We start from the raw sequence: 19,608 nt of genomic DNA, 5'->3' as shown, positions 1-19,608 counted from the left end.
CAAGAGTCAGTATGCTTCTTAATGGTCCTTAATAGGAGATCATACTAAAAATTAAACTTCACAGCTTAAAACAATCTATCAACATATTAATCTTAAGTGAATAAATACAGTGGTGTGAAAAACTATTTGCCCCCTTCCTGATTTCTTATTCTTTTGCATGTTTGTCACACTTAAATGTTTCTGCTCATCAAAAACCATTAACTATTAGTCAAAGATAACATAATTGAACACAAAATGCAGTTTTTAAATGAAGGTTTACGTTATTAAGGGAGAAAAAAAACTCCAAATCTACAAGGCCCTGTGTGAAAAAGTGATTGCCCCCCTTGTTAAAAAATAACTTAACTGTGGTTTATCACACCTGAGTTCAATTTCTGTAGTCACCCCCAGGCCTGATTACTGCCACACCTGTTTCAATCAAGAAATCACTTAAATAGGAGCTACCTGACACAGAGAAGTAGACCAAAAGCACCTCAAAAGCTAGACATCATGCCAAGATCCAAAGAAATTCAGGAACAAATGAGAACAAAAGTAATTGAGATCTATCAGTCTGGTAAAGGTTATAAAGCCATTTCTAAAGCTTTGGGACTCCAGCGAACCACAGTGAGAGCCATTATCCACAAATGGCAAAAACATGGAACAGTGGGGAACCTTCCCAGGAGTGGCCGGCCGACCAAAATTACCCCAAGAGCGCAGAGACAACTAATCCGAGAGACCCCAGGACAACATCTAAAGAACTGCAGGCCTCACTTGCCTCAATTAAGGTCAGTGTTCACGACTCCACCATAAGAAAGAGACTGGGCAAAAACGGCGCAAACCACTTTTAAGCAAAAAGAACATTATGGCTCGTCTCAATTTTGCTAAAAAACATCTCAATGATTGCCAAGACTTTTGGGAAAATACCTTGTGGACCGACGAGACAAAAGTTGAACTTTTTGGAAGGTGCGTGTCCCGTTACATCTGGCGTAAAAGTAACACAGCATTTCAGAAAAAGAACATCATACCAACAGTAAAATATGGTGGTGGTAGTGTGATGGTCTGGGGTTGTTTTGCTGCTTCAGGACCTGGAAGGCTTGCTGTGATAGATGGAACCATGAATTCTACTGTCTACCAAAAAATCCTGAAGGAGAATGTCCGGCCATCTGTTCGTCAACTCAAGCTGAAGCGATCTTGGGTGCTGCAGCAGGACAATGACCCAAAACACACCAGCAAATCCACCTCTGAATGGCTGAAGAAAAACAAAATGAAGACTTTGGAGTGGCCTAGTCAAAGTCCTGACCTGAATCCTATTGAGATGTTGTGGCATGACCTTAAAAAGGCGGTTCATGCTAGAAAACCCTCAAATAAAGCTGAATTACAACAATTCTGCAAAGATGAGTGGGCCAAAATTCCTCCAGAGCACTGTAAAAGACTCGTCGCAAGTTATCGCAAACGCTTGATTGCAGTTATTGCTGCTAAGGGTGGCCCAACCAGTTATTAGGTTCAGGGGGCAATTACTTTTTCACACAGGGCCATGTAGGTTTGGATTTTTTTTCTCCCTAAATAATAAAAACCCTCATTTAAAAACTGCATTTTGTGTTTACTTGTGTTATCTTTGACTAATAGTTAAATGTGTTTGATGATCAGAAACATTTTGTGTGACAAACATGCAAAAGAATAAGAAATCAGGAACGGGGCAAATAGTTTTTCACACCACTGTATTGCTCAGTGCAAAATACATAAAAAAGGCCATCATGTAAACTACAGGAAACCACTATAGTCAGCAATGTTATCTGCATCACATGTGTGTTAGCAACTTATCAGCAGGTAATATTTACTTGTCAGCTGTTTAAAATCAAACATCTAATTGGTTGCTATGGGTTACTAAATGTAAAAAAAAAATGTTTTTAATACATTTGTATTTAAACAACAGGTTTAAACTGTCACAACACAGTGACCCAAAAATTGAAGATGGCCACATTTAGGGGCATATTTATAAATATTGGAGGCAAAGATCACCAGTGATGTTGCCTATAGCAAAAAATCAACAATAACCCAAAAGTTTGAAAACAAAAGCAAATATCTGATTGGTTGGGATGGGCAACATCACCAGTAATCTTTGTCTCCAATGTTAATAAATACACCCCTTAAAATTAAAGCTCCAGGTTTGTCTTCTACATTACATAATCATGAAACAATGAAAAAATAAAGTATCTAGTGTGGAATTTTTTACTCCCACTGCATCAAAGATATCCTGTGAAATCCTCAGTAACAGAACAAATTTGTTATGTAATCAAACTGATTACGTTACCTAAAGCTACTTTTCTCTATAGACGGTTGGTGTATGTACAGTTGTATTTATTTATGTATCGAACATGGCCTTTACTTAAGAAGAATTTGATGAGCTGTGGGACATTTAAAGCCAACATACCCTTATTGCCCTAAACTAAGTCACTCTTTTGGCCTAACTACTCAGTTACTGACTTTTTTAATTAAATTAATAGAATGTGCAACATTAAAACCAAATTGATTACTTTTTTTTTTATAGAAAACTAAAAAGCCACTAGTTTGTATTTTCATTTGACCCGAGATTCTGATAAATAAGCAATTGGCTCCAACAAACAAAACTTACTGCCTGAGGTATAGGTGTCGTAAGACCCCCTAATAATTAATAAGACCCAAGAAAACTATAGATTTCCATTTCCATAAACCTAAAAAAAATAATAATTAAAAATTGAATATACAGTAATCACACAAATTATTAAATTGATCCAACAGTGTGATTTGTGGGCATACCACTAGTCATGCTGCAATATAAACAACTGGTTGCAGAAAACAAGACTAAATGGTAATATAAGTAAAAAAGGATGTGTGTGTGTATGCATGAGTTTCACAGCCTTGTATTTTCTTCCCTTTTAGGAATAACAAGAATAAAAAACAGCATAATTGATTTGCTGGCAGTGGGTCAAAGCAGCACACTTATTACTGTTACGCCTATTACTTATTATGCCTATTTGTAAAAAGAATTACTAATTATCCCCTACTGTTCAGGTAAATGTCTATAACATGATAGTTCCGCTTTAAGAACTTAACATGCTCCAAATTTACCCCTACCACTTCATTCTACATCAGGCATTGGTAACTGGACCCAGACAGACTGTTAGGGATTGATTTATTAAGACACGAAGGCTCCGAGCGTATCTTCGCCAATTTTTTTGCGCGTGTGTGACTTTTTCGTACACCCGCACGACTTTTTCGTAGGCTTGTGCGGCTTTTTCGTACGCTTGCGCAAAAAATTCGGAAAGGTTCTGCCGCTGTTTACAATCCTTAGGTGCAAAAATTTCGTGACTTTCGGATCGCCAATACGATATTATCATAACTAATACGATTTTTTTGTAAGCATTTTTGTGATATTTGTGATCTTCACAAATTATCGTATCCAATCCAAATTTTTCCCATTCGGTATTGAACTCGTGTTTTAATGAATCGGCCCCTTAGTGTTGCATTTCAGCATATGAAAAGCCTATATTTCCAGTATATGAAGAGTTGCTGATCTTCAGACTGCGTGCTAATTGGAAAAAAGAAGAGATACATACAATGAAGCCAGGGCCAGCCTTAGGCCAATTGGACCTATTAAGCCCAATAGGGCTCTTTACCCATGGGGCCACACAACAGCAGGAATAAGCAAATAAAGCTGTCCAGCCTGCCCCCAAGGATTGCCTGCTGCTATGTGTTCTGGGACATTAATATTAAACACAAAGTGCACTGCATTCATACTGCTACCCAGGCTTCGCACGTCTTTCACTGTGTATAGTGTGCTCGAGGGGCCAATAATCACGCTGTATATAATATGATTGGTATGTCAGTGCTTGGTACTTGGGGGCCACATTGTGCCATGACATGTTGGGTACAACATCAGTCACATGGAGAGAGCGAGAGGCAGGGACTATTTGCCCACCCAGCCCTGGAACCCTGTGCTGGCAAATCTTTGTGTGGGGGGCCCTGCCAAAATGGTCGCAATAGGGTGTCGCAGTTTATATTACCGGCCCTGAATATACATAATCGTGGAATACATCATTTTTTACTTATGCATCATTGTCTTTTAATAGCTTGTTTTGACTAAATGACAGGTTATAGGATAGATTACCAAAGAGCATGAAAAAGACATCAAAAGGTCAGGGAAGTAATGACAAAGAATCAAGGAATGGAGAACACTGCACAGGAAAACATGACATGGGAATAAAATATTGTTTGCGTGCACTTTCAGTCAAATTATCTGCACCATGACTTCTGTGTTTGTATATTTTAGTGGGAGCAGCTATATTGTTCCTTGTGAGAGAAATCAGCTCCTCTACCACGGGCAGCCCCAAATACAAAGGGGTGCAAACAATGGTGTGGAAATCCACCACCATTGTCACAATAAACTGTGTAAAATCCTACACATTTATATATATATATATATATATATATATATATATATATATATATATATATATACAGTATTTATAGTGAGCGTTACAAAACTTTTTTTTTGCTGGAATTTGTCACAGTGATGTCAGGGAATTACACCGACAAGCTACTGTTCAAATTACAACATCAAATAAACAGCCCACCTTTTTAATTACAGTGATTAGTGCTTCTAAATGATTTTTTTCTGTGACTGCATTAATTCATATTTTTTATTTGTTCATTTATTATTGATATAGTGCTGAAACATGTGCATATAGAGATTACACATCATTCACATCAGTCCCTGCCCCAGTGGAGCTTACAATCTAAGGTCCCTATCACAGTCACACACACAAACTAGGGTCATTAACAGCCAGTTAATTTGCCTGTATGTTATTGCTTTAATGAATATAGTATAAGGCTGACATTGAAAGGCAAAGTCTGATTAGTTGCCTTGGGTTTTGGAACAATTTTCTGCCAAGTTATATTTATTGTTTAAAATGGACTTGGATAGAGAAAATAAAATGAAATTAACATTTACTGTACTCCTTGAGTTCAAGAATTTAATACTTAAGACCCCAAAACAATTAATAGTTTAAATACAGTATTAATATATTGAAACCACCCAGAGCATGAATACTGCCATCTTGGTACATCACAACTATAAAAAAATGAAATGGAGAGTAAAGAATAAAGTCATAATAAAGACTCATTATTTCATATTGTTTTAAATATATTTTTTATGTACCAAGATGGCAGTATTCATACTGTGAGAGGTACAGGATTTCTCTCGATGACATTGACTCTCAGCTTCTTGTGTGAAGTGATGCAGGCAGGGGGGAGCACATTCAGTCACGCTGCACTAGCTTAAGTGCAAGTGTTTTCATAATGTGAAAAGTACATTGTCTCTGTTGAACTCTGTCTTTTGGGAGACGCCTTGCCAGACAGCTTTTTGTAGCTATGGGTTACTGGCTTGCATGCTGATTGATGTCAGACAGGATAATTTACTGACCTCCAACAGTACAATAATTGCCCTTAGCTTGTTCATAAGTGAACTGCCAATACTATATTGACAAAATGCCACTGAGACAAAAGGATTACTCAGCCCAGGCCACCACTGTTCTTTCTTCAAGTGTGTTCACATGATACAGACAACCAACTACTATATAAAATGGAAATTGTGCCTGACTTGCTTTTCCTCTTTGGAAATATCATGTTGTTGCATATCAATAATTTAAATGACTCTGAATATAGATACAGTACTTTTTGGCCAAACATTAATACTTTTATTTTGTTTATTCCACCTGCAATTTGGAACTGAATTAACATTATTTCAGATTCATCTCATTCTACTATACACAGGGAGGAAGATTTATCAAAATTTTGGTGTCAACACAAAAACACAACAAAAAAAAATACTGAAAGAATAAGAAAGCTAAAACCTCAAAACCCTCGTTTTTGTAAGAATTTTTGTGCACTATGAAAATAATCATGAAAATCTAAAACCACTAATGAAATAAAGATTGTTGCAATTTGCCTAGGACAGCTCCCATTAACTTCTACATGATCTCGCCTGCTTTTAGATGGTGTCGTTTTGTTTTTATTCATTTGTTTTTTCATTACTTTTCTTTTCAAGTACTAAGTAAAATACACTATTTTTAGCCCTAAAAAGCATGATTCGGGGAAACGAAAAAAAAAACCAAGGTTAATAAATCTGGCCCTTAGTTGAGGCCCCCCCTGTAGAAAAAAACAACACACACACAACAAAAAAATCAGTTTCAGTAAAACAGAGCAAAACAAATCTTGCTTAGACAATTTATTTTGATTATATATTAGTACATGTGTGGGCTCTGTTATTCAGAATGCTTTGACCTGGGGTTTTCTAGAAAAGGGATCTTTCCATAATTTTGATCACCATATTATCTACTAAAAATATAATTTAAACATTAAATAAACCTAAAAGGATTGTTTAGCCTTCAGTAATGATTAATTATATCTAAGGCTCAAGTACATGGTACTGTTTTACTGTTTCAGGGAAAACTGAAATAATAATTGAAATTTGAATGTATTGGACTCTATGTGAGTAAGCCTTCCCATAATGTGAAGCTTCCTGTATAATGGGTTTCAGGATAATAGATCCCATACCTTTATTGGCACTAGGGAAATGTGGGACTCATGATCACATGTGGCATCAGATCAGATCAATAACCAGTTTACACCATGCTTTGCATTGATTTGTAATACAGGTATAGGACCCATTATCCAGAATGCTCGGGACCAAGGGTATTCCGGATAAGGGGTCTTTCCGTAATTTGGATCTCAATACCTTAAGTCTACTAAAAAATCAATAAAACATTAATTAAACCCAATAGGATTGTTTTGCATCCAATAAGGATTAATTATATCTTAGTTGGAATCAATTACAAGGTTCTGTTTTATTACTACATAGAAAAAGGAAATCAGTTTTAAAATTCTGAATTATTTGATTAAAATGGTGTCTATGGGAGACGGGCATTCCGTAATTCGGAGCTTTCTGGATAACGGGTTTCCGGATAAGGAGTCCGATACCTGTACTGTGAATAATTTTAAATTCTTTTCTTTATGCTTTATTTATAAAGATCATACAAGGTCCCTATCATGCAGATAGTGGCATGGTTTAAATTGAACTCAGGATCCCAGCTCTACTGGAGAGCAATGCCAGCCATAGAGCCTCTAGTACTAATCATTATTACATGGTATGACATAATTACATAGCAGATGACTTTTAGCCACGCAAATTACAAATATACCAGTAAACATCTTATGCAAAACATTATTTTTAAATGCAGGAATGCACAAGAAATTATTATCCTTGTATGTTCTCTCTTTGTCTGCATGGGATTTCTCTGGGAACTCTGGTTTCCTCCTACACTAAAAAGTCATACAGGCAGGGCAAATGGCTCATAATAAAAAATGTCCCCTCTGTGCATGAATGTGATGGGACTTGTAAGATTGTAAGCTCCTCAGGGGCAGGGACTGGTGTGATGTGTAATCTGCTTAAAGGACAAGGCAATGCAAAATATAATTTTTTGCCTAATAAAAGAAACCAAAATTCTAAGCAGCTTTGCAATATACATTTATTACAAGTTTGTAATGGTTTTTGAGTTATTTGTATATATAATTGCTATTAGAAGTAGTGTTTGCCTGTGCTTTTCTATTCTCTGCCCTGGTGGCTCAGACTGTTGAAACAATGTAACACAAGGCAGCAGACTGACACACCTGTATTGCTGGAGGAGACAGACCTTTGCAACATTGTTTAAAATGTAACAACCAGGAGTTCAGCAAATGCTTCTTTCAATAGCAATTACATTTACAAATAACATTTAAAGCACTACAATTTTTTAATTATTTCATATTGGAAAGTTGCTTAGAATTATGTTTTCTTTCATTATGCAAAAAATTATTTTGGGGGTTGACATGCCCTTTAAAGTGCTGCATAAATGTGTCAGTGCTATATAAATACAGGAAATAAAATTCCCCTCGGTGCCGTCTACACTAAGCAGCAAAAGTGCTGCTTGGGTCAGTCTATTTTTTAGGAAATGTTTTCCTCTTACTTTCTTATTACTTATTAGCTGAGGGTCAAGAAAATGAATGGCTGGATATGACCCTGTCATTTTTTTTTGTTCTTATATTTTCTATTGAGTCTAGAAAGAATGCCCTTCTATACTTAAAAGAAGTCGTTCCAAGGCTTCAATGATGAAACTGAGTTTCTCAAATTTTTCATGTAAAAACAATGGTAAACAAACATTTATTATTGTTTGGGAAGACGTTTTGTCAAAACTAAATATAAAATGGATATCTTTGGGTTCTAAAAATGTGATTTCTGCAACAAGTCGTGAGGAACTGGCTGATCCTATACATAGTTCTACTTTATCTGAAATGCTAATGGGCCTGTTTAACTGCAATTTACAATTTTTTACACTTAGAACTTTTCTCATAGTTTGAATAAACTCAAATGTTCGATATTTATCAAGTGCAAAAAATGTTTAAAAAACTTAAATGTAAAACTTATTTCAACTTATATCTTAATAAAAATAAATACATAAATGGATCCTCCATATATCATCTAACCACTGGTTATAAAGATACAGAAACAAGCAGAGGTTTAATAATGCAGGTGCAAAGTAATTTCTCCATATTTACAAAAGAAAATAACGCAATAACTATCATCAGTAATCTTGGCCAAGTCCATGCAATAATACAAGTTATTTATTTATTGTTTAAGAAAAAATGGAAGAAAAATAAAGTAACCATTATGCATTAATCTCTGTTTTTATTTGTATGTATTTCAGTTAATTAGCATGGTTACTGCTTCTCTTACTATAGTGCATTTAAACAGATATAGGATCTAAAATGAAAAATAAAATAGATTTTAAATGAAAATAACATTTTTTTTTGTTATGCTTTTCTGAAGTCCTCAAAATTTTTTTAAAAGATAATGTTTTCAGCTAACAAATCACAACTGCAAAATAACAAAGGGTGATATTTCTGTAATATATTCTTTCGATTTCTTATTCAGAGGACTTTGAGTAATTATCCAGAGCATTAATAATATTCCTATAATTCCTGCTGACTCAGCGTGCTGCTGTGACCCGTAACAGGAAGATTACAGACACAAATTCTTATTTTCTGTCTCTGTGTCACCATGAATTGTTGTACCTGAGTATATATCCAAGGGGGAGAATCACATCACCACATGCTTATTAATCTGAGCCTAAGGCGATCTCTTTGATAGATCTAATACTCTGCTTTTTATTTTGTATCTTCCTTTCAGATGGGCTACTTTGATAAATATATGTATGTACATATGAACATATGTCTCTACATGTAACTAAATGACCGAAGAATAAAAAATGCAGTTATGCATTTGAAGGCAACATCAAAAAAAGACAGTATTAACATGGTTCGTGTGGATAATTAATTGCTCTTAAATTTACTGGGATAACATTATTATAAGCTACATTAACTATATTCTGCAATTATTTTAATACTTTCAGAACAGACACACAAAAAGCAAAGCTAACCGATTCCCTAGAGTACATGTGATCAGAAGGTCATTGTGTAACAAAATAAGTTTTTCTTAAACATTTTTGCTATAATAGGTCAAATGCAATTCTTTTGTGTGACTGCAGTCATATTCTTTAAGTCTTGTGGATCAAGTGAATATGTAATTCATGTGTAAGAAGGAGGCAGGAAGTATTTATATGACTCTTATATTTCAATTAATTAGTTTCAAAACAGTGGTTTTTTTTTGTGGATTTATGGTTTTATTTATACTTGGATTCATTCAAGTCATGGCTTTTATGAATAATATTAATATTGTTAAAATGCCCTAGAACATTATCATTTTACATTTCTGACATCATCTTAGAGTTAGAAATGTATATATTATAAGGAATTGTGTGGCCCAATTAAAATGTATGCGGCTATAAAAAGTCACCCTGAAATTACTGACCTGTATTAAGGCAGCAGGCCAAAGATATTCAGAGGACTACAAACTCATATAACTAACATATATTATTTTATCTACAAACTATCACTTACACATTATAATAGTGATAATTGATTCACTTACTGCAAATGAGAAACCATATTTGAAGTCACCTAGACTAGGAGGGTATATCTGGGAGAAAGTAACAATGGGCAGTGGTACCATATATGTGGCATTAATGATTATTGCTTTGTTCTTAATCGTTAAGTATAGTGTGTTGCTGATGTTAAGCACTTTGCCCATTGATAGGCTCATCTACCATGCATTACTTGTGTCTATCACTCATTACTAATGTCATCATTTGGAAATGATTGGTGCTAAAACCACAAACCTCAAAGGGCTAGAAGTCTAACCTTTATTAAAGTCTTAAAACTTGACTGCACTGCCACACAGGGATTATTTGCCACTTATTCTAGTTGAGCTTATAATTATTAAATTTATCCTTTTGCTCAGAATATGCTGTAGGCAATTGATTTTGATAAAGGCTTCCTTATTGGGGTTTCAAAATCTGAATTTGTAAGGGTATTTGTATGCTGACCAAGCAGTCAATTGCATGTGGGCAAGGATGTGTGAATTTTGTTATTTTTGTTCAAGCTCATTCATTTTGTATGTCACTACTCACCCATGGAATTATCAGAGGTGTCTGTAATTGAATAGTGAGGAATTGAAGGATTTAATTAAGGAATTAATTTTTTATGTTTGTAGTCCACTAATGCAAATATTAGTACAGTGGTTAGCTTTACTGCCTTGCACAAGTTTGTATGTTCTGCATTAGTTTCTCCAGGTTGTCCAGGTACACCTCTATGTATTGTAAACAATTTATTAACTAAGGATGTCCCAGTTCAATGTTGGATTTGTAAAATTGTGAAATGTTCAGCTTTAGGACTATGGATAAACAGGTTGTTTTATATAAAAATCATTTTCTTTGGGCTGCAGCTTTATGGGGAACTCATTCACAGTAGGAATTTACCTATCATTCTGGTCCTATATTGGCTGCCTCCAAAACTGAGAGACATGAAAGATATATTTGTAACTTAAATATTGAATAATCTGTAACAGTATGCTTATAGGGCTACCCTGCATCAAAGGAACTCCTAATAGGAACAGATGCAAAACCAGAGGAAAGATGATGCACTGTTATGTGCTCCATCCTGTAGCCCCATTCACAGGAATGGCATCAGCCCGTGTGGAACTACACGGAGTGGATAACTGTGCGAAAATGCATAGTTTTACATTTCTGCCGTGATATATGTGCTGTGTAGCTCTACACAGGCAGATATGTGGGACAATCCACACTTCGTGTGACCTTGCCCTAAGGATTTCCCAGTTTGATTCTTAGTAAACCTGCCCCTAAATGTTTAAGCAAAGTAACAACTTCATAGAATCTTGGGCAAATTGATCTACTAAACCAGTGCCCTTAAATATTGCAGTTTAAAGGACAATCCCACATACAGGGTTGGGGACATAGGTGAGTAAATGGAGTTTAACAATACCATGGACATAGTTGTTATGAGGCTCTTATGAAAGTGTCCTGTGCTAAATGTTCTATTGATTGTAATGAATGTAATAATAATGGGCAGGTTGGGCCAAAACCAAAATGCGGGTTCACAAAGCAGTTGGGTGTGGGTTGAAAATGTTTTGACCCACGCATCTCTATAATGTAACACATATCCCAAACACTGTATGACAAGGAGAGCAAGGGACTGCTTTATCAAAAATGGAGTTGTCTTTTTTCCTTGATTTGAGTAAAAAGTAAAAAAAGAACGAGTATTTTATGAAAATTCAAATAGTAGCGTTTTGTTAAGTGAAAAAGCTGCAAAAAGTTGGCAGAAAGAACTCGGCAAGTAAAAGCTGGCAAAGTCAATGGGAACAACTTTATTAATTTATTTATTTTCCCAGTTTATTAAAACATTGTAATTTTTGTAAAAAAACACCCCCAAAAATATTTTGCTTTTTTTTTCAAGCTTACATTTTTTCCAGCCACTTAATCAGTGCATAGCTTCTTTGAAATATTGAAATACCTAACTGTAAAAAGGTTAATAGTAATAATAGTAATAGTTAATAGCATCATCACCTTAATCACTTGGGATTCCTTCTCCTCCTCTTACCCACTTGGCCTTCTCTCTTAGGAATTTACTTTGGCTGTTGGCTACTGAGCATGCTCAGTTTAATTTACTTAACACACCATCCAGTCTAGCAGCCAATGAAGAAATTACATCACTGATTTCCATAGAGCTCTAGCTGTGAACTTTGCTGCAGAAACATGTTTATGTGTCAGACTGAAAATGGCTGCCAGGTAGGGTTTACATGTCCTTTAAACTTGTAGTAGAAGAAAGGGTTTCAAATACAAAAAGCATCTATTTATAGGAGTTTGTCTTTATAAATATGATTATTTAATTAGAAATTCCATTTTTGTGAGGATATGAATTTGCCTACAACATTTTCAGAAAATAAAACGGAGAAGGGCGAATAAATAATTACATATTTTATTGTGAATGTTGCTATATCTTCTTTTGATCTGGTTTAAATGGTACTAGTTATAATCATTTATTTATATTATATCATGAAGAATTTTAAAACTGTTATTTTTTCCCTCTCTTTTTTAGTCCTAACTTGATAATTAAGCCTAGAGGGCTGTGTGAGTAACAGTTTTCAATATATATTTTTCATGACATTAACTAGTGTTTTATGCAACAGAATGAAAAAGCACTTTCATTTTGACCATTTTGTTGAAGGAAAATTGGTACCTTGCATGTAAATAAATTTAGAAAGGCCATTATTTCATGGATTTCATACAATTTTGCCCCATCTGCAAATTATAATTATATATTATAAATTCAAAGCACGTGTTTTATCTTATATAACATTCTGTCATAGTTTTAGATATAATAGTTAAAATTTGATCTTTTTTTTGCATCAGAAACTTTGATTATTTGTTCTGTTTGTTCAAATATTTGTTCTTTGATTATTTGTTCTATGCACTAAATTAGTGCCGATTTTCAGATTATACTCACCTATTGCATAATGAAAGTATATTTCATTCTAAACAACTTATCAGTATATATTCAGTAAAAAAAATATTATTCAATAAAAATTTTTGGTGAAGAGCCCCTTTAGATCTTTAGATGCGAATGGAAACATTGATGTGACTACCAGTGTATGTTTGTGGAGATTTCAGTAAACCTTACATGTGTAGAGATAGTTAATTTAAAACATAAGCTTTGGTATCATATGTTCGTTTATTCTTGTAATATAGTAACATAGTAAGTTAGGTTGAAAAAAGACATACGTCCATCAAGTTCAACCATAATGCCTATATATAACCTGCCTAACTACTAGTTGATCCAGAGGAAGGCAAAAAACCCCATCTGAAGCCTCTCTAATTTGCCACAGAGGGGAAAAAATTCCTTCCTGACTCCAAGATGGCAATCGGACCAGTCCCTGGATCAACTTGTACTAAGAGCTATCTCCCAAAACCCTGCCATCCAACCCCTTCTTGAAGCTATAAAATGTATTAGCCATACATTAGTGTTTCATTTTAGTCATCTAACATTTTCTTAAATGTCTTTCTAGTTTGGAAATAGAAATAGTTATCTGGCTGATATGGTCCTATTTAACCCTAGCAACCTGACAGTGTGAGCAAACGAACACCAAAGCACCCTCTGACTGGCACTGCTATACTAATGCAGCTTCCCAGCTTACACAGCTCCCAGCTCTTAAAGGGGATATTCACCTTAAAATTAAGCTTTAATATGATGTAGACAATTTGCAATTGATCTTTATTTCTTATTATCTGTGGTTTTTGAATTATTTAGCTTATTCAGCTATTTCAGGTTGGAATTTCAGCATCTATCTGGTTGGGTCTAAAGGTGAATTATTAAAAACTATACAAAAAAATGAAGACCAGTTGAAAAGTTGCTAAGAATTGGCTATTCTTTAACATACTAAACGTTAACTTAAAGCTGAACCACCCTTTAAAGGAAGGGCTAAAGCACTAAAAGAAATATCAGAGTAGCACCTAAGGTTGCTTTGCTTTATCTATAACAGATAAAATAATACCATGTATTTAAAGAATAACCCCACAGTATCCCACATTCCAGAATTCACAAGTCACGTGTTGGAATCACCACATTCATCTATGTCCTATTTAGGATTTCCAATCATTTTTTATCCTATAATTATTGTATTGCTTGAATGAAACTTAAAGTGCACTTTATCTATAATGTTTCTGCTTTTACATATATTAATGTTATCTGGAATTGAACACTGTTCAATAAACAATAGGTTAACTAGACAACACATGCACTTTTGCGATACCCGTGCATTATCTGTGTATGTTATACTTAACTAAAGGGCAAGAACCTTAGAATAAGGCAACATATTTGCTTAATACATAATACAAACTCTATCTATAGTTTTATAAAAATGTGTCAGTGCTTCTATTTGCTGCATGTCCTTTGCATTGAATTACACTCATGCTCATCATGGACAAGATTTTATTGTTACTGAAACTACGCAGAGACAGGTTCTGATTAAAAAATAAATAAATAAAACAGAGCATAGCAAGGTCAGATCTGCAGCTTTCATCTATTTCCACCTGCAGCAGACAGAATAGTTAGACAGTCATAATCCTGTGACACACACACCTAATTTATAAAACAACAAGACAGGTAGTACTCTGAACTCCACTGCCGACTGAATAGATGTAGTAAATAAGCCTCTTAATGGTAGCCTTTCAGGCAGGAGGGCGGCATATCACAGCGTGGCATTTTTATAATCTTCCTGGCATGCCTAAAGCCAAGTGCATATAGTGGAGAATGTGTTCCTGCTTCTGTCAGGTTCAGAATGCATGTAATTGTTAGACTGTGACATTGCCTTGAAGCAAGTTTAACTGTTTTATGTCCCTTCTGATCTGTAACTTTGTACATTGGCAAAGCTATCTTCCAAATTATTTTTGACGCATCAGAACTGCTGGTGCTTTTGAAGATCTTGCTATTGTTTAGGCCTTTGCCACTTTACCATCAGTGAATAGCAAAAGTAAGGGAACTAAAAGTCTCTTCTGAATGTATGAAACAAGGTGGATGTTTCCCTGATGAATTAATATTGATGAACAATTAACCAAAGCAGTCTCAAATTATATTCCAGTCTCTTCTGTGAATATTTTCTTTCCTCCCTTATGTACAGAATATATTTTTCTGATCTGGCAATTTTATATTTCTGCATTTTCCTACAGAAAGAGTACTCTTTCTTTACATATAAAATATTATTCTACTTATCCTATAGTAATAGAATAGTAGAGGGTGGCAATTTGGTAGACAACGTTCTCTACTTCTCTATCAAGGTACTTGTGTATTAAATCTTCTTTTGGGCTGGTGCACATGAGGTATAGTAATTTTTCTGATGACTTTACCGCACATGCACTGAATGCAGTGGTGCAACTGTTTTTGCACAACAGAATTGCTACTGCCATAGTCCCAGCCAGCATTGGCTAATGTAGGGTTAACAGATAACTTGAAAATTTAGGGCACATTTAACAAATACATGTTGCAGGGCTGCACTGACTGCATTGAAATTAAATTGCAATGAATGCTTCTAGCTGGATATGCTAGATGTGTCCCTGAACTTTTAACCAATCTAATTACCATGCTGTAGCATAAATTATTCCATATGATGAATCGGGGTAAATTTAAATTGGGGACATCACATCTTTAAAGGACATTAAACATAGTGTCTGCCTTAAATATGAACTGGATCCTTACTAGGAGTGTAAACAAGCAAAGACTACCGTATATACTAGAGTATAAGCCGATCCGAATATAAGCCGAGGTACCTAATTTTACCTAAGAAAACTGGGAAAACTTATTGACTCGAGTATAAGCCTAGGGTGGGAAATGCAACCACTACTGCCAAGTTTCAATATTCAAATAAATAACAGATAAATAAATAGATAACTTTAGGGAAAGAAAAATGCTACAGACAAAAGCAAGTTTAGGAACGCTAAGGAAGCTGCCATACTAATAAGTACTTGGACCCCAGTGTACAAGTCCCACCACAGTACTACAATAGTAGTTACAAGGGCAAAATAATTCTTGATGCTGGACTTAATACAAATTTAATTTTTGTAAATAAGTTATCTTTCTTTTTTCCTGAAGATGGGCAGTTTGTGAACTATGATTAATTTTCCCTTATCAGCTAAAATTCATTGCTAATAATGTTATGTCTGGACCTTCTCTTGTCACCTGTCAGATTTATCAGCATTATATGGCTTGCAGAGGAACTAGGGAGAGGCAGAACTGCCTAGGGCACTGTACATAGGGGCGCAACAGCATTGTCTCTTCTTGTCTACCCTCCAACCACTGATTTTTATTTATTTTTGTTGATCACTTCTAATACCAGATGCAGTAGGAATATAGGTCGCACCAGCGTGACTCCTTCTTGCTGATGATTTGTGTTTTCTGAACAGCGCGGTCTTGTGTGGCACACAAATCAGCAGCAAAAAGCAGTCGCACTAGTACATCCTATACTGTCAGTGCATCAGGTGTTAGAAAGAATCGATTCGGGCCCAAGGAGAATTAGCAAGCTGAAGAGGACTGGGGGGCACGTGTGATATTGAGGCTTGCCTTGGGAGCAGGATCAGAGGATGCAAGGCGCGTTGTGCGACCAGGTGTTTCCGTGCACGCCGATACAGGATTTGATGATGGGTCCTTCCAGCAAGGCGTGGTGATGGGTCCCTCCTGCAAGGCGCGGTGATGGGTCCCTCCTGCAAGGCGCGGCGTGCGTCCGTGCATGCATACGCGCATTGACGTCTGGACGCACGCATGCCCGTCTAGGCTAGGTGCAAGCGCGCTCAATTCGGCAAGAGTCGTCAGGATGGACACAAGCGGAGGGAGTTAGGTAGGAGGGAGGTATACTCGAGTATAAGCCGAGGGTTACTTTTTGAGCACATTTTTTGTGCTGAAAAACTCGGCTTATACTTGAGTATATACGGTACTCCACAATGTCCCAGTCAGGAAAAAGCTGTAAAAGTAAACAGCAATGAGGAGAATATTGGGCTATATATAATGAGGTAAAGGAAACAGCAGCTGTAACAAAACTGCAACTCATATGAATAAGGTAGAAGTTCATGTAACAGTTAAAACCCCATAAAGAATAACATTTGAAATCCTTAAATATTGTCTATAATAGTTTCTCCAAAATGAAAATGTATTGACTTCATAAGGATTAAAGATAATTGTAAATGCATATGCATAATAGTAGTCATAAAGGAGTTCAGTGATGTATATGTTCATAATCAGGCTCTTTGGCGACTTGTATCCTTATAATTAATAGTAAGGTTGCATCATCCATTATAGAAAAAGGGGTATCACAAACTGCATTAACAGACAAAGGCCATCTAACAAATTTTCTCATTTAATAGCTCAGGTTACAATAACATTTATAGCTACAGAATATTTCTATCCAACATGACTAACACTAAAACGACATGAATTATCAGTCATTACACTGGAACAAAATTAGCATTGAGCCATAACATTTTGCATTGATCATATCTGCAGCAGTTCAAGCTTCATTACTGTTCTGTGGTAATAAAATGGAAGCAGTCATCTTATTGTAATTTAAATAACTATTGTATTTGTGTTGAATATAATTTCTGGGAGTAATAATACTTAAATAAAAGTTTTACCACTGGGAACAAAGAGCTAATACAATGTCGAGTGGCATTTAAACAAGTAATTGTTGTCTGGAGCACACTGATTTATATTGTTTAATATTGTTTAATCCCTTTGATAGTAAGCTCAAAAAGCTGGGACTTTCCCTGCATGGCACCTCTGTGTCAGCATTTTAAACCTACTGCCATCTGTGTTTGTTTTATCCTTCTATCTTGCCACTCTGTGGGAGATCCTGCCTCTCCTCCATGTCTCCACCGAAGGCAGCTATTTCCAGCCCCTGCAGGAGTTCTGCCACCCTGGCAGAAATATTCCTGCCCATATAGTGAGTTTTATTGCAGATTAAAAGATTTCAACTTTTTGTTACTCCAGAAGATATGAAAATTAAAAAATAAAAAATGAGTTTCCAACTTCCAACTCTCCAATTTAAAAAATAGCTTAAACTTTGTGTAGGACCATTCTCATTGACTTCTACATGAACTCGACAGCTTTTAGATGCCACATTTTTTCATTGAAGTTTTTTTTAAAAAAATTGAGTTTAATAAATCTTGAACATTAGAGTTTTAGCTTAAAAAACCTTTACCCACTATAAAAACTACTGGTCATACTCCATAAGCTATTGATTATGGAAAAAAACTATTTCCATGAGAAAAAGTTGACTTATTTTTTCATAAAGAGGAATTGTAATGAATGGCATTAGAAATCATATTATATATTCTGTATAAATCAATTTTAGATTATAACTGATTATAGAATGAACATTCTTTACTGGTACAATACATTTCAAAGATGCTTCATAGTAAGAAATCTGTGTTAAAATATGCCTTGTCATCTCCTGATAAAACCATCTTTTTACCTAGTTTTAAAACATAAAAAAGACAAGAATGACTCATTGTTCAGTCATTCTATTCATGAGAATGAAGACTGAACAAGATGAACTGTCATCCATACTCAATTAAACTGTTATGATAGGTTTGGCCAATAAAATCTCATGGAGGGAAACAGATTGGTAGGACTGAAGTTAGGACATAAATAAAAATGGAAAAATACTTCAATAACTGATGCCATCCTTCACTTCGCCTGCTATGCACCTCCACCCAATTAATCTATGTCTTCAAAGTGACAAAAGCGTTTTCCGTGTCTAAGACGATGGTCTCCTGTGGGATTTCTAGATATCTCACTCAAGGGCTTTGGAAATATGTGTTACTGTGTATAGCTAGACTTTCTGTGCTCTCAAGGACAAGGCATTCTCTTGAATTAAACAATATTCACTCTTTGTCAAAGAACAAATGTAAAAGTGCCAAGCATGAGGAAAATGAGCCCTTACATAGACTTTTCTATGCATGACAAAATAAACTACAAGGTTTTGCTGCCTTGAGGAGTCTACATAATGAAATGATCTTTAATCTGTGTCCCTTCTAGGCACATTCAGCACCTGCTATCTGTAATGTATAAAAGTGAATGCAAATTCATTTTTGGTACTCATAAATATCCAATTAGTCACATAGGTAGGCTGCTATTCTAGATCTAGCTAATTTTTAACAAAAAGAGGATTTTCCCTTAATAAACCAAAACAAAAAGTTATTTATTTTAAATTCCACCCATTACATTTACAAATATATAAGCCAATCATATGTGAAACAAAAATATATTTGACAAAAAATGCACCAACATCAGGAAAATCAACATTTCAGGGGACTAAAAGATATCGTCATGTCCATGTTATGCAAATTTGAATTTCAGCCTCTCTATTTTATTTAGTTAGTTTTTATAAACTGTGTGTAGATTGATTGTTGTTTTGATTTACATTGCAAATTCATTGCAAGGAGACACTCCACCTTATGTCTCACTCTTCCCTTTTAAACTATACGCTGCTTTTTGTAGATCCCCCCATAATCCTTAACACTATGCAAACTCTAAATTTGGAACTCCTTTATTATTTGTAGGTGTAAATTGTTATGTCTTTTGTTTCTGCCCCCCTACTCT

This window comes from Xenopus tropicalis, chromosome 3, assembly GCF_000004195.4.
Source record: "Xenopus tropicalis strain Nigerian chromosome 3, UCB_Xtro_10.0, whole genome shotgun sequence".
NCBI classification, from domain to species: domain Eukaryota; kingdom Metazoa; phylum Chordata; class Amphibia; order Anura; family Pipidae; genus Xenopus; species Xenopus tropicalis.
The sequence above is the reverse complement of the archived record's forward strand: the minus strand, read 5'-3'. Positions refer to the sequence as shown.